Below are 14,503 nucleotides of genomic sequence, written 5' to 3' on the forward strand. Positions count from 1 at the left end.
TTCCGCGCCCTTGCTGACACCTTGGACCCTGCCACGCTAGCCCGGGAGAGACACTCACAGAGAAAGAAAAAAACCTTTATAAAAATAAAACCTCACTTACCTAGCTCTGTTTTCCGAGTCCCTCCTTCTGAACCGCCACAAATATGTAATAAACCCTACATTTCTGAATGTTATTTTCTAATTTCTATTCTTATTTGTGGTTCCTATTCACCTTCTCCCTAAAGAATATATAGGACCTGTACTATATATTATAAGAGTACTATTCTATATATTCTTTAGTGAGTATGTGATTTATTAGCGCACAGTCTGCAACCTATAAGCACTACGACAGTATGTTTCTGAATTGTACACAATACGAATTTGAAAAATAATAATGCATACATTTCTATGTACATGAAATAATTTGTATTTAACTGTGTTTTACTTGTTCTCTTGATCTGAGATAATGTAGTGTGGTAGTGTTTGTTGTAGCACTTCTATTCTACTTTATCTAAAAGTAACTGATGCCCTCTTACATCATCAAGAATGTGGGGCAACAATTTTACAAACTATAGCACAAAAAAGAAGGATATAGCCACGCTTAACTGATATTTTATGAAATTTCATTTTTAATAGTCACCCCTTTCATATATACATCAACAGTTTCTTAAGAAAGTTTATTTGTATTTCCATAATAAAAACTGTTTCAAACCTAGACTGAATTTTTTGCTGCACAACCACACCTCCCCATCAGAAAAGTAAGCACCACATTATAAGTAAATAGTACTCCTAAGAAGTATGTCACCCACAAACTTGATTAAAAAAAACAGCTCAAGACACTGTCATTTTTCCGCCATGATTTATACCTCACACTGCAATTTTATAAATGGCCCTTGAAACATATCAAAACAATCCACAGTCCCAGTTGGCTCCACGCCTTCTTCGAGAGCCGTCATTACTTACCACCGTTCCCACCCAATAAGGAGCAAACTTGTGCTCGGAACACTTTAGCCAATAAAATGTTCATGTTGTTCCGCAGAGGAGGAAGGAATGACTACCAAAGCTTCTACTTTTAATACTTCACAGCCAATGAACATTAAGCTTCGTAAAGTCCCGCTTGGAGCACGTTACCCTAATACTCACCGAACAGAAGGAATACCTAAAAAACTTTTCCACTGACTTCTTGTACGACTAACGGTTGCTATGAAAAAAATATTAATCTCCAGCATGGTAACTATTTCAATTAGCAATATATTGTGGTGAACTTCTAACCTCTGAGCTCACGTAAGTGTCCCATGAACTGTTACTATGGTAACAGACAGAAAGGTACTGGCTGTACAAAAAACTTTATATTTAGCCTAGATCCTCTACAAGACAGAAAGGAAAGCAAAGTAAAACAAAACACTGTACCACATTTACAACCCCCTTGCGTCACTTGCGCGTCCACGACCCCCCTAAAAAATTAAAAGTGTGTGCACCTCAAACCCCGGGATCAAACACCCCCCAGACATTTCTGTATTGTGTGACACAGGCTCGGTGGCCCTCTGCCTGGTGCCCTCGAGAGCCCTGGAGACTGCCACACCCAGAACCGGTTCCTGCAGTGTCCCGGGGTGCCTACCCCCGGGATACTGCTGTTTGCTATGAGAAGGCAGAAGTCTTGCGGCTCCCGCCCTCTCATAGCAAACTCAGTTTCAACTTTGAAAGACAAAACAGTGAAATCTGTTCTCACTTTCAAAAACCAAACAACATTGCATTTCCACATACAACTTAGCATCTCCCCATATGTAAAAGCAATGCCGGTGTTCTATAGAGGAGAGGACCCCATCGAGCTGTGTACCCCTTTCACTCAGCGCATGTGTATTAATGGTGCGCATGCACAATACGCCCCACCAAGCCCTCCCTCAGTCCATCTACCCCTAATGTTTTTCATTTCATTTGCGCATGCTCTATTCGTACATGACGATCACGAGGAGTCGTGGGGGCATTGTATGCTCCGTGTGAAAAAAAAATTGCCTCCGGGATTTGCCCCCCCCCCCCGGGCACTAATTAACAATAAAGCGGGCTTCGCGTTTTGTTTTTTTTTCCCGCCCAAAACGCGTACCTCGTGTTATGTACTTCTAGGGCTAAACGATTCATGTGGGACCCCCTGAGCAGGCCCAGAGGATCAGAATGTTTCTACCCTGCCCCCTTCGAGCGTTTTTTTGCGGTTCTTTCACTGCTTTCTTGTCACTCGGGTTTACCAAGGAACAAGATGGCTGCCAACACATATAATATTCCCCCGTTATAGTTAGTTCAGCTAACTATAACTCGTGCGCCCACAATGCACTGCTGATGACGTCACATATTACATCACTCATGACATGCTCAGTGACATCCCTCATGACATCACTCATGACATCTCAAATGACATCACTGATGACATCATCCAGTGAATGTGTGTTTTCTGAAAAAACATTTTTTTTATATATGTATATCTAAAGGTCGATGGAAGAATAAATGGATAAATAAGTGTCTAAATTGATGTTTTTTTGTAAAAAAAGATTGCATAACTGACTTACAAAGTGTATCTTAGTGAATACATATATTAGCGAGTAATGTTTAAATATGTAAATATCTGTATCAGTGTCTCACTTTGTGTATAAGTGGCTGTATGGGTTGGAGAGTAGCTACATGAGAGTGTATATGGGTTATTAGTTGTTTTTTTACGTATCAGAATGAGTGTCTGTATGGTTTGGTGGGGGTACTACTTAGCACAGAGATCCATGAATGAGTGACTTACTGTTTGTATGTGTTTTGAAGACAGCATGTGTGCAGAACTCTATGGGTGGATGAGTGTGTGTGTGGGTGTGTTAGTGAGTGATTGACTGTCTCAAAAGTATCGTTATGAGTAATTACATATGTTTTAAACTAGTATATGTGAGTATTGATGTATATAAGTGAGTATATGTGAGAGTAAGAGATTGGAAGAGCTCCTGTATAAATAAGTATGTGTTTCTATAAGTTATTGTTTAACAGAGTAAGTATGTTTCTGTAGAAGTAAGTGTAGTGGTGTGTGTATAGCTGTATATGCAAGTAAATGGATGTTTGATAGTTTATTTGCATGTGTGAGTATATGTGTGAGTAACTCTATGGATGAGTGTAGGTGTGTAACAGGATCTATAGGTGTATGAGTACATATGCTGAGGGAGTACATGTATGAGTATTGTGTTTTTATCTAGGAACCTAAATCGATATTTCTATTTTATGCCCTTGTACGGTTATAATAAATATTATCCCTATAAAGGCATAAGAATCATATCCATATTTAGTCGTAGCCCATGCAGTCACATTAAGAAAGGCTACTTCCCTGGACTCCTAGAAAGCACAACGAGTTCTCTAAACAAACCAAACCTCCAGCAACCTGGGAAATCCCCATTGCTCTTGTTTTGATTTCGTCCTAGAACTCCTGTGAAGCACTGTAAGAACGGCCAGTTCTTAGTGACATCTTTATTGACGTCTTATGTCCAACCTTACGTCAAACCCGGCACCTTTCAGGTATAAATATAACAACGTTGCCTTAAGCAAACACACGGTGGTGGTTTTGGAGCAGAGCAGCTATCTACTTGCCCGAGAGCCCAGCTGATGCGAGAGCCCACGGACGCTGCCCCTCCCCTTTGACGCATTGAGAGAGACACTGTCTTTTTTCCTGCCGAGAAATCCAGCTCCGGTGTTTCCAGATACCTTCGCTGGTTACTGGGATATTGAGTCCTGAGAGAGAGATACAAGACCTCCTGCTTTCTTTTACCCAGGTACGGAGCTGACTAAAACCTTAGAGAGAATTCTTGAGTCAGATTCTTGGCAAAACCAACTTAACTTAAACTGCTACTTACTTACTCCTAGGCTTAGGTCAGGTACACCGGGGTAGGCGTATTTAGAAGCACCAGTTGAGTACGTTAGTCAATGTATATATGTATGTATATATTTTATCTATTTTAAAGTATCATATGGCTCAGAAACCATATCAATGCTTTTACAGTATTATTTTATAATCCTCCTTTTAATGTACGCACTTTACTTTACTACGAGTATTGCAATCGTGGCAATTCATTTCTCTTGCATGAGAAAGAAGACTGCTCAATAAATACCCCCTTTTATTGAAAACGCCCGTCTCTCTTTTCTCACTACTCTGGTGAAACTAAGTATGCAAACTTGACTGAGTGAAATAGCTGTCTATTGTTTTCACACGACTCTAGAGATACACTCCTATTCTGAGGGAGCAAAGTTGTCATGTTTTATGGTTGTCAGAAGCTAATCCCTTCGTGTCTATCCAGGGAGGTTAAACTCCTCCTCGTTTATTCGAGAAAGTTTCTAGTGACCTCTGAGCTAGCTGGCAAACCTTAAGTCTAATATAGTCAGTAGAGACCTAGTCGGCCTCAGTCCTACGTCTACACTGCTGTTTATATTATTCCAATGCGCAGAGCCTATTGGGAAACTAGGAACTACACTACATGAGTGACTGTGTTGAAATGTTGGTGAATGAGTGGATGTGTATGTAGATGTTGGAATTACTGAATAGGTTGTTGTAACTGGTATTGGTATCTCCATTTTTTTGAAAATTGTATTTTCTATTTTTGAATGTGTGTATCAAAGGTTATATTAGGGTGAGAGAAGGTCTGCCACTCTTCCACAAGGATGATGTCACCAGTGATGTCATCAGTGATGTCATTTGAGATGTCATGAGTGATTTCATGAGTGATGTCACTGACCATGTCATGAGTGATGTAATATATGACGTCATCAGCAGTGCATTGTGGGAGCACGAGTTATAGTTAGCTGAACTAACTATAACGGGGGAATTGCAATGGTTTTGTATGAGTGAAATGTTTAGCTACCTATAACGTGTGAAACCTATGGTTTTTTTCAGTGAATTTCTAAGGTTTTTTAAATACTAATTCCTAACTATAATATGTGTAAAACCTATGGTTTTTTCAGTGAATTTCTAAGATTTTATTAAATGCTAATTCCTAACTATAATGTGTGTAAAACCTATGGTTTTTTCAGTGAATTTCTAAGATTTTTTAAATGCTAATTCCTAACTATAACATGGCTCAAACCTATTGTGTTTTTCAGTGAATATATATATATATATATATATATATATATATATATATATATATGCACTGGAAAACTAAACACCCACTTCCCTTACAAAGAAGTGGAAAGTTTGCATGTCTGCAGCCTTTCCTATTTTTCACCTTATTCATCTTCCGCTCAATCAACACATCTTCCACACACACACACATCTACTTGCTGCCTTTCTTGGCTGTGGCTATCAATTCTTCTTCTTTAATTCAAATTCAAAATGCAGGCCCTTTATTCAGCCTTCTTGGTAACTACTACCCGTGAATGGCAGTGGGTAATTTGCACTTTTGCATCCTTTCTTGCTCATTTCTACCGCACACTGTGTGTACTTTGTGCACTAGCTTGCTTCCTTAGATGCGGTACTCGTTTCTCTTGCTCCCACTGCGGAATCCAACACCCTATCTATGTAATGAGCTGGAAATCCAAAGATCCACTTCACTGAGAAGGCAGTGGGTAGTTTGCGTGTCTCCAGCCTTTCTTATTTTTCACCTTTTTCATCTTCCACTCAATCAACACATCATCCACACATACACACAACTACTTGCTGCATTCCTATCTGTGATTATCAACTATTCTTCTATTTCATATTCCTATTCAAAGTGCAGGCCTTTATCGAGCCTTTTTATTGTAACAACTACCTCGGCCGAAGGCACTGTGAAATTTGCACACTTGCTCCCTTTCTTGGCTGGGGTTATCAATTATTCTTCAATTTCATATTCTGATTAAAACTCAAGGCCCTTTATCAAGCCTTTTTGTTGTAACTACTGTTGCAGGGATTCTGTTCCTACACAAAACTGTGCATAAAGACTTACGACCTCAGTGAATTACGGTGTTCCAAAACCCACCTTAGTACCCAAACCCCCTAACAGACTAGCAATCAGTGACTCATTGGTTCTTCGTCCTATAGCAAAAGCACCAATGACTATTCAACCCAGAACATGCAACTTAGATTACCACAAGTAAGGTGGATAACAAGAGCACTCTTTCGTTATAGTCTTACACCATTCCAAAACAAGGAGTAAATAAAGGCACATGCAAGTTTGAAATGTTTATTTATAACGCCGTAATCTCATGCGCTGTACCTTAGATAATACAAGAAAACATATTATCAGCAACAAGGTTGTCAGCATTGTTACTATTGTATAAAATAAAAATGGAGAAAGCATCTTATAATGCTAAAGGGAAACAGATTTAAAATATACCTAGATTTCACCCTCCCTACCGAGCAGGTTAGTTTATAACTACAGAAGGTCTCATTGGATTACAAGGGCGGACCAATACCTCTGGTACTCAGCAGTAGTGGATCACATTGAGTTCTGCACAAACTGTCAGGATACAAATGTTCTCCAACTGTGTGTAATCATGCCTGCACAGTGCATTATTAAATGCGCCACTATCAGAGGTGGCCACAGCTGCATATGTGTTATGGCTTGAACGTGCGAGGATCATTCCGAATAACAGATACAGTGTCCAAGATAACCTTGATGTTCCATGCTCTCACTATACACACTAAACTAGCGAGGCAGTCTATAAATGTAGCATAACAAATTATTCTCATGTGAAACAAAATACTCAGCCTTCTCTAAACAATATCGCAAGTGCGTGTCATGTGCAAAGCAGAGCAGGAAAGCAAAAATGGCGTTTAAGCTTCTAAAAAAACGAATGCTACCTTAACACGGTGTGAGTGCATGGCTCAGCCCCACGGCACCCTTCCTTCATCGGAGCACGTGATATAAATGTGGGTGAATTACGAACGCAGAGTCCAAGCCTGAAAAGCAGAGTCAAGTTCAAATTTGGAAAAAATATTATTTGCTGTTTGATAGAAAGCAGTAACTAAATAATAAAGAATAGGTAGAAAAATCAAAGAGTTTTATTCCAACAGTGTATAAGCACAGTATGTAGCAACAGCCTCCAAGAGGAAGTCTTTGTTCTCATCTGAAAACATTTCAGCCATCCAATTCAATAGTGGGAATGAACATACATGTTCCTCAACGACCGGAGCCTCTATCACCATTGGAGGAAAATTCGGGTCATCTTCAATGTAACTGCGTGCCAAGAAGTCATGCGCCACTGCAAAAACATTCCAACGTCCCATTATTCCATGTATCGCTGCTAAGGCCATAATCCCGCTCCCAGAACAGAGCAAGTCATGAACCACTAGGGGGCTCATCAGCTGGTCATAATACGCAATGGGACACCGTACTGCAGAGGCACAAATCCAGGGCCCAGTCGAAATCGCAGCTCAGGCAATGGAAGACAGGCTAAACGCATGTGAAAAAGGAAAATCGAAACGATAATCCATAAGCTGCACTCAATGTAGCCAGAGGCAGCGCTCCATAGTAACTAAGCATTCGGTTGTGGACCAGCAACAGCCGGGACATATTGTCGTGTGCTGCAGGATGTGCATCCATATTTAAGTAAACAAATTAATAAAAGCGCACCGGCAACTAATGCGAGTATTAAGCGGAATTCACCAAAGATGCTCAAAAAAATCAAATGAAAAAATGCTGAGAAGATACCAAATATAGTTTGAAAAGAAGTCACAAGGCCATGGCTTATAATTTAAAAAAATTAGGCTAACCCCGTAGTCAAGGATGCTTTAAAGATAGTCTGAATTACCTACCCAAAAGGCAGGGGCACGTCTGTATTTAATAAAGCATGCGCTTCTGTGCGGGTGTTTGCTACATGAAGGATAAATGTTTCTCTAGCAGATGTAAGAGAAACATCTTTTTGAGACAATAGCGCTCTTATACGACTCATTTGGTTGACTCTGCTTTCAAGGTCAGAATCGACGGCCAGATGGAAACATCCAGCTTCCCATGCAGAGGAGTAAACACAACTTTTTTATAGCAAACCACACACTCAGTTACTGTAATCATGTAAGCGATGCCTGCGAACATCGCACAACTATCTGCATTATTTCAAAGTAAATAACTCCCGTTTGCCAGTAACTGAACGTTGGTATGATAACAGGTGTCGGAGTGCCTTTCAAAACTCAGGCCAAATTAGGCGCATCTTGATTACAAGAGCCATGCAATTGTATGTGTCTACAAATTAAGGAGTGGTCTGGTGCTATCGTGCAATCCTCGCCATTCAGATAAACTTATTTTCCCTCCCTCAGGCACATATATGTAAATGGTAGTAACCAAGCTTCACGGAGATAAGCGCTGCCTAAAGATCCATATCTGCCTATAGCAAAGTATTTCATGCAAACCTCAAATTAAACAGGCTAAAATGCAACGTTATGATACCGTGGGTAAGCAAAAGAGGGGTTGCTGAACTGTTCCTGTGGAGAGATAGGAAGGTATTAAACTGGCGTGACCAAAGGTGTTCGTCTAACACCCCGGGGCATCCATTATGTTGGATGTATTTGCCTCACACATACATGACACTAGCATGTTATTGATGTTCCTTCCCCTTTTTATCACTTTTTGTAAAGGTCCTGATGAATCGCGTGTGACTACACACCCTGCGAGAAACATGTCGACCACCTTCACTTCTAGTCTCCTCTAGGATCACTTGAATTAACCTGTTGACACCTAGCGAGCTAGCCCCACCTTTTAATTGCAGTCAGGGGACCCCCAGAATAAAGTGAATTCCGGTACCCCTTGCTACATTTTAATCTCCCAATCACATCGGAATACCATCCTGCCCACACACCCCCACCTCATCATAAGGCTGTTGGATAAAAAGATCTCCGCCAAAGCGCCCCTCTTTGAGGTGAGCCCGTCGGGGATTGCACCGCCTCCCCGACGAGGAGCAAACGCCGATGATGAAGCTTGACACCCTTTTGGGTGTGTGAGGCAAATACATCCAACATAATGGATGCCCCGGGGTGTTAGACGAACACCTTTGGTCACGCCAGTTTAATACCTTCCTATCTCTCCACAGGAACAGTTCAGCAACCCCTCTTTTGCTTGCCCAGTACTAGATACGGACACAAGCTGTTACTGGACCTTCCACCCTCCTGAGTGGTAAACAGTGTCTGTTGATCAATTGATCACTTGGCTTATCTCCCTCCTTTTTGTTAAAAACCGTGGGTAAGCCACACAGCTGAATCAGATCTCCAATGAGTGACCACTTGTAACCATTCTCATAGCGCGCGCTCTGCTCTGATTTGACAGTGAAAGAGTGATCGCACCATAGTTTGTACTGATAATCATTCTCAGCATACGCTACGAATACGCTTTCACGTTACGCGTCGCATCAAAGCTTCCGTGTAACATCATGCACGGCGCCCAGTACGCCAAAGACGCGAATGTTTTTAATTGTTTGAAAACATATATTTATGTATTTAATTAACATACTAACAGAATACATTAAGTAGGGTAGTTATGAAAATAGTTTTTTTAAACTTTGAACAATCATATACTACTTATAAAAGCAATTACACAAATCGCAGTGGAACTTCATGCGTACTCGCATCGTAGGAGCACCGTACGCACAGCGTAAGCGTACGCAAAGCCATGTGACTTTAAAACAAGAGATTTGATTGGTTCATAACACTTCCTATTCCAACTGTTGAAAGTTCAGTCCCATTTTAATCATTCTACTTTGTCTTTCTAAGTAGAAGCATCTCTTCTGAGAATCTTGTCAACTAGAAGGAAGATCACCATAATAACAGCAATGGACTCATCTTCCAGCCATTCTTCAGAGGAATATTCATTCCTGAAGAACCTCCAAAGAAGAGTAAAGAAGCTCTAATTTGGCAGTTTTTTACTTTTCCAGAAGTGCCAAAAAAGGTTAATGCTCCAAAAGTAACCTGTACAATTTGCCAAACAACTCTTTCAAGGGGTGATCCATCTAAAAAATACTCCTTTGGCACAGCAAATATGGAGCGACACGTGAAGAACTTGCACCCCACCAACTTTGCTCGAGCTGCAACACGGAGGTTGCAGGACAACCCACCTGCTACTGCACCAAGCACATCAACTGCTGCACCAGCATTTTCAGTAAGCAGTCTACACCCACAAATTGAACGTGATTTTGCTAAAGTTAAAATTCTATGCATTTATTGCAATAAACTTTTGTGTTATGGGGAACAGTCTATTGACCTGATTAAACGCATGAAGCAGGAGCATCGCTGTCCTCGACATTAGTTTTTTTTCCCATCATTCTTTTGTTCCTGTTGGACACTTTTTGAGTTGCAGTTCCATTTTTTTGGTTTTAAAAAAAACTTGTTGACAAAACACACAAAAATAGAAAACTAAAAACACAAAAAAAACTGAATTATAACAATCCGCTCCTAATAACCACATGGACACGGAGTTAGGAATGTGAGGATTTAATGCCCCGAGCGACGGGAACGCTACTTGCCCATTGCTAGACTTGCGGCAACTCCCGTGGCAGCCTATGTTCCGAGAATGCACTGGGCGCACGCTCCGGTAAACTAGAGCTTGTCGCCATACGAATGTTTAAGGAGCTGCAAAGGGACCCCATCCCCCGGGACTCAAAAAATAACATTTGGGACCGTGTGGGAACCCCAATACCCCCACGGTCCCAGCCAGCTCCCCGCATTGTTCGAGAACCGACATTGCTTTGTCAGAGAAAGCAGTTTATATACTCCTCTCTCTAACAAAAACCAATCTGCTTTCCTACTTAAAAAGACAGCATATTAACTTGCTCTCACTTTCAAATAGGAAAGCGGTTTGCTGTGCTAAAGTGGAAGTCGCGACGCTCCCGCCCTACCATAGCAAACACCAGTGTCCTGGGGGTAGGCACCCGGGACACTGCAGGAGCCGGCCCTGGGAGGTTTCGGATACCAGGCCCATCAAGAGCTCCTGGACGGAGGTCGCGCGACCCCCTCCCAACAATAAATATCCCCGAGAGGTGGCTGTCCCCGGGGCTAGGGGGTCTGTGCCGTCACGGACCCCCCTTTTTTAAATATTACTGCCCCAGGAAGGTGGCGGTCCCCGGGGCGTGGAGGGGGCTGTGAGCCCCCCGCATACTTCAAAATAAAACCCCGGGGGGTGGCGTTCCCCAGGGCTCGGGGACCTACCAAGCCCCCCAATATACAAAAAAATTGCCCCTGGGATTTGGCCCCCCAGGAGCTAATTAAGAATAAACCGGACTTCTAGTTTTTTTTTCTTTTTCCACCGCGTACGAGTACCATACCTAAAGATCCATGTGGGACACCCTGAGCAGGCCTAGAGGGTCAACATGTTTCCACCCTTTCCCCTTTCTTTATTTTTCAACTTTGTTTAACTGTTTTCTGTGTGACTCGGTGCTACCAAGGCACAAGATGGCTGCCAACACTTCCTGGTTTGGATTGTTGACAGACAGTTGACATCCAATCAGCATGCAGCTCGTGCTCGTAATTGTACGGATTTCCGTATGCGTGCAGTACTTCGTCTCTAGATATCACTATGATTTTACTTTTGATTTTCTCAGGAACTACTGAATGGATTTACACCATTTAACAAAAAGCACCATCTGCGAACCGAACTCTACCAAATTTGGTGTTATTCCGTTCAGCCGTTCGGGCTGTAGCCCCGGCTAAAGGTTCCTATGGAAAATTGCATGGGGAAAACACGTTTTGGGACCCCCTTTTTTTTGGCCCCCACTTGACGAATCACCCCCAAACTTTGAGGGAAGGAGCAGAACGGAGCAGGCCATTTTCTTGGGGAGATTCACGAACATTCGTCCACCAGTGCCAAAGTTATTCCAAATAGAATGTTGTGGATTTCCTATGGAAAGTAGGTCCTAACTATAACTACCTACTGGCGACAGCCAGTAGGTAATATATATATATATATAGAGAGAGAGAGAGATAGATAGAGAGAGAGAGAGAGAGAGAGAGAGGAGAGAGGCTGCCTGAAGACAGGTATTGATGAACAGTACAGAATCACTGTACAATATGTATAATGAATAGTAGGGAAATGGGGGAAGATACAGGTGAAAATTACAATTGCGTACTATAGAAAAGGACACTCATGGGATTTTTAAAGCATGGGAAGGAGCGCATGATTAGGAGGAAACCTCTTAAATGTTAGTAAAGACAGTGGAAGACACAAACAGTTGAGCTTATGGCTCAAGATGGTAGGATTCTAGCATAAGGCAGTTGAGGGCCTTACTCTCTAGAGACTATATTGCCCGCCAGGCAGGCCAGGGTACCTCTTGAGAGATTCTGACTCTCCATACTGTCATAAAGATCATGTCTTCTAGTGCAGAGATCCCTTTCATTTCAGCTTGAAAACATGTGTTATTGAACATACAACTAGTGATGCACTGCTATTCTATAAAATCCACGCTTCTAGCATGTGCTTCTGTTCTGTCAATGTGTCATAAAGTTATGAAGTCAATAAGCACCAAACTCACGGTTTCTGCAAGACCCGGTAGAAACCGTGAGTTTGGTGCTTATTGATCAAGGGAATGATGTCTACATTACTCGTGAGTAGAACCAACACAAGCCTGAATTGTGCCTTCTGATATCCTTTAGGTTGCCGCATTGAGCTGGAAGACAACCCCCAATACCACGCAAAGGCTCATGAGGCCATCTAGCCTTAGCTTATAAGTAAGCATTGTCAAAACCATTTTTCCTCCTGAAATCCAACCACTAAGGAGAGAAATATGGTTCATTCATTTAAATGTGAGTGTCTTTGTCTACTTGTGTGTCCTTGTCCTTTTTCTTTTCAGGGTTCTAGACCACAATTGGTCCTATACTGCCCACTTTTGTCTTGAACAGGTCATTTTTCCCTGGTTAAAAGCTACGTCCTATTGTGACGGTATGATTTATTCTGCTTTTTCTATTTACAGGTCTTGTTCTATTCACGCCAATTGGGCGCAACAGACTACTATTTTGAAACACTATTAGGAACATTACACCTATAGTTAATTTTAAATATTGTTAATTTTCTTTGTTTTTGTAGAGTTCACTTTCACACCTACACCACATGTGAGTAAGGTGAGGAGAGTTGTGCATATCCTTGTCCTGAAGAAGGAGTTTTTACACTCCGAAACATGTCCATGTGAGTAAGGTGAGGAGAATTGTGCATATTCTCGTCCTGAAGAAGGAGTTTTTACACTTCGAAACATGTCGACGCACTTTCTGAGGTTGATGTACCTTAATACACAGTAGCAACCTCACTCTGCACCCCTTTTAACGATACCAGCCGAGGGCTTAATACATTTAATTTTTCATCCTACGAGCCAGGTATCTTTTAACTATCACATTTCACCACCTCACCACTCACATTCAATTACCCTCCACACACCAACACATAGTGCACTTCAAGTGCTCCTACGCAGTCGTGAGTCGTAGCACGCCGCATCCCGTAGAGGGGTGCGAAGACCCCAATGATGAAGCATGACACCAAGGGGCCTGTTGGTGTGTGAGGGGTATTCAAAACAACACTGTGTGCTCCCCACCATTGTAGGGACCACTATCACTACCAGAGTGGATTCCATTTTGTTTATGTAATCTGTCTGGGGAGATCGAATCCACTTTCCCTCTCCCTCCCTCCTTTGTTATACATTTGTGAATAAAATATACCTTGTAAACTCAAGTTCCAAAAAACCCGACAACAGAGCCTACTACTTGTCACTAGTAGACTTGAACTGGACACTAGAAAGGAGCATGGAGCATAATTAGACATCCTAACCCACCCCATATTAAGCCAATAATGACTGGTGCATTATCAGATGTAAGCCAAAGCAATGGCTGCGTTAAAATCTGGAGCACTATGCACCCCATACAGAGGTGATACTGGTATCACTTGGTGATGGACGGCTTATAAACCGGGCTGAACCGCATTCTAGTGCCACAGAATTTAACCCAATGATACAGAAGGCACAGTATTTAAACGGATTCCTCCTTGACTGCTCCTCACTTCTGACAGAATATGACAGAGGTAGGACACATCTATGTGCTTCATCTTGAAGACTAAAGCCAGAGGCTCTGAAAGAAGTGACCTTCTGAACAGACATACAGGAAGTGTTAGGATCCTACCTGTAACATCAGTGTGGGGCAAGAGACACAAGAGCAAGAGCAATGGAATGGGAGTCCAGATGGCGGTGGTAAGAGGAGATCGCATGAGTAAAATCTATGGCATGAAATGACAACTACAACACAATCTGACCCAAAAGGAGTGGAGATTAGCATGGCTACAAGCACAAGAAATAAAAAACCCAGCACTAGCAAGGGAACTGTTAGAAGGCAAATAAGATATAGAAAAGACAACAAATGCATTGGACAGGCATATACTAACAGAATTCCAATGAAGGCTCAAGCCTGGGTGTTAGAAAGAGAAAACCCTGCCTTCTTAATATGAGTCTACATAAACAGGGAAACAGTAGTGATCACACAAATCAGTATCAATAACACCTTCTTGGAGTACTTAGCAAACCTGTAAAACAGATCAGTATTGTATTGCGGTTCAACTATGTGGAGTGGTGTGGCTCACTG

Source organism: Lissotriton helveticus, chromosome 4_1 (assembly GCF_964261635.1).
Source record: "Lissotriton helveticus chromosome 4_1, aLisHel1.1, whole genome shotgun sequence".
Taxonomy (NCBI): Eukaryota; Metazoa; Chordata; class Amphibia; order Caudata; family Salamandridae; genus Lissotriton; species Lissotriton helveticus.